The sequence below is a fragment of the Pseudorasbora parva genome, chromosome 25, assembly GCF_024679245.1.
Source record: "Pseudorasbora parva isolate DD20220531a chromosome 25, ASM2467924v1, whole genome shotgun sequence".
NCBI classification, from domain to species: Eukaryota; Metazoa; Chordata; class Actinopteri; order Cypriniformes; family Gobionidae; genus Pseudorasbora; species Pseudorasbora parva.
Window position 1 is genome coordinate 29,132,012 of NC_090196.1, and position 2,243 is coordinate 29,134,254.

Sequence of the window (2,243 nt, forward strand, 5' to 3'; positions counted from 1 at the left end):
CGGAAAATTTTAATACGTAATGAACAACTGGCAAATTATATTCATAAATTCATGAATATTGAATATTAAATCCCTTTTGAGTTAATTATTCCCCGAGACATTAAACTCATGAGTCGTTGTTGTTACACTATGGTTCTTGTGACACAGATTGCTAAATTTACTTTACTCCGCTTTTACATAAAAGGCTGTACAGTGATGATATAAGATGATACTTTTATATGAAGGCGCCAGGGGGTGAATTCAGGGTAATCGGGACACTTTTTTTTGCCATTGAGATGACATATGCTTTCCTAATTGTTTTTTGGGAGTCTTTTAAATGTTAACTTAAAATTCACCATGTTTTTAAATTGTATTCCATTTATCCCCGAACCATTTTAACTCGAGGTGGAAATTTGGGTCTTGCTGAACCTTTATTCTTGGTTGACCTGTGTTAATGTTGAATGATGTTCTAATGTTCTAATGTAATTTCTAATGTTCCATAAAAAAAGAAAAACAAGCTGTGAGTCTCTGGCATGGCTGTTGAAAGAACCAGTAGTGCATGGCACTCGCTTTAATGTTGAACAAATAAAAGGACCCTTTGTGATGCGTTTGTTCTCTTCGGCTGGGGTTACTACATTGGGACATGTGGTTGAACTTTGTGGACCAAATTTGATAAACGTTGAAGATCTAGCATCTCATGTGGGAGTTAGATCCATCAGGTTCGTAAATCATCTGCTGAATACGTGGAAGTGTGAACTTACAAAGACTGAAATATCTTTGTTAAGTGATTACTGTAATGGACGTTGTCCACCAGCTGCTGATGAATCTTTTCCTTCATTGACTCTTTTGCCTGATTTTAAAGACTGTACTGGTCAATTTTTGGAGTCCAGAGAGACTCTCACAAACGAGTTTGATGTCATGGGAGGAAAAAATATGTATCAAATGTTTGTTAAAGTTTTAATAAAAATAAACTTAATGGTCGGACTGACACTCCTTGGAGAGCTCATCTAGGGCTTGACAATGAGGTCAGACCTGTGTGGAGAGCGGTTTACAAAACACCGTTGACAAAAAGAGTCGGAGATTTACAATGGAGGATCCTACACGGTATTGTGGCTGTTAATGCTTTTATTTCGGTTATTAATCCCAATGTAAGTGAAAATTGTCCTTTTTGCTTAAAGAGGGAAACAGTTTATCACTGTTTTTTGGATTGTAGTAGATTGGGCTCTTTTTTCCAGTTGTTCCAACAAATGTTCATGATGTTTGGAGAAACGTTTTCTAAGCAAATGTTTATTCTTGGCTTTAGATACAATCAGAAGTGGAGAGTGAAATGTCAGTTGTTTAATTTTGTATTGAGTCAAGCAAAAATGGCTATCTACCTCAGTAGAAGAAATAAGGTAGAAGAGACCTTAGATTGTGATGTAAATAAGTTTTTTGTCAGAATGATCAAGGCCAGACTAAAAGTTGATTTTGATTTTTACAGTACTACAAATAATGTAGAAGGGTTCACAAACATTTGATGTTTTAAAAATGTTTTGTTGTGGAGAATGAAATGTTTTTTGGGAATGTTTTATGTTAATTCTTTTTTGCATTTAATCTGCTTACTTTTTTTTTTTTTTTTTTTTTTTTGAAATAGAGGATTGTTGTGTCATAGAAAGCTCTACTTTGAATAAATAAAGAGGTATTGAAATCTCAAAAAAAAAAAAAAACTTTCTCTCTCTCTTTTGGAATTTAAAGAGTGGGATTAAACGCACCCACAAAAACAAAATATGGACCCAAATTACGAGTACTGTTAATAGTGTGGGGGCTAAGAAGCGCACCTATGAAAATGCATTATTTTAAAGCACATGTTTTGAAACAATTAGCATTAAATTTCGTGTCACGGCACATGTATTTGGGGTGCACAATATGATGATGATGTGATGTGGAGTACCATTAATTCACATTAATAATTGCATGACAATTTGTAAGATTCTTCTTATTATTATTATTATGATTTTTATTATTAATGACGCTTATTGTTATTTAGAAGAAGAATGTCATTATTATTTATTTTATTATTATATCCATTTCCCAGAAGCCCTGTACCTGGCTCAGATCACAAGTCCAGCTCTACCTCATTACCTGAACTAGTTAAGAGGCCATTTCACACATGCTCTTTGCAAAGTCTTGTTTTTGCCCTAGCTGACATTTCTGAGTGTTCTAGTTTCTCTTGTTAGATTACTGTTTTTGACCTTGGACTGTTTTCTCTTGTGTGAAGGATTGTT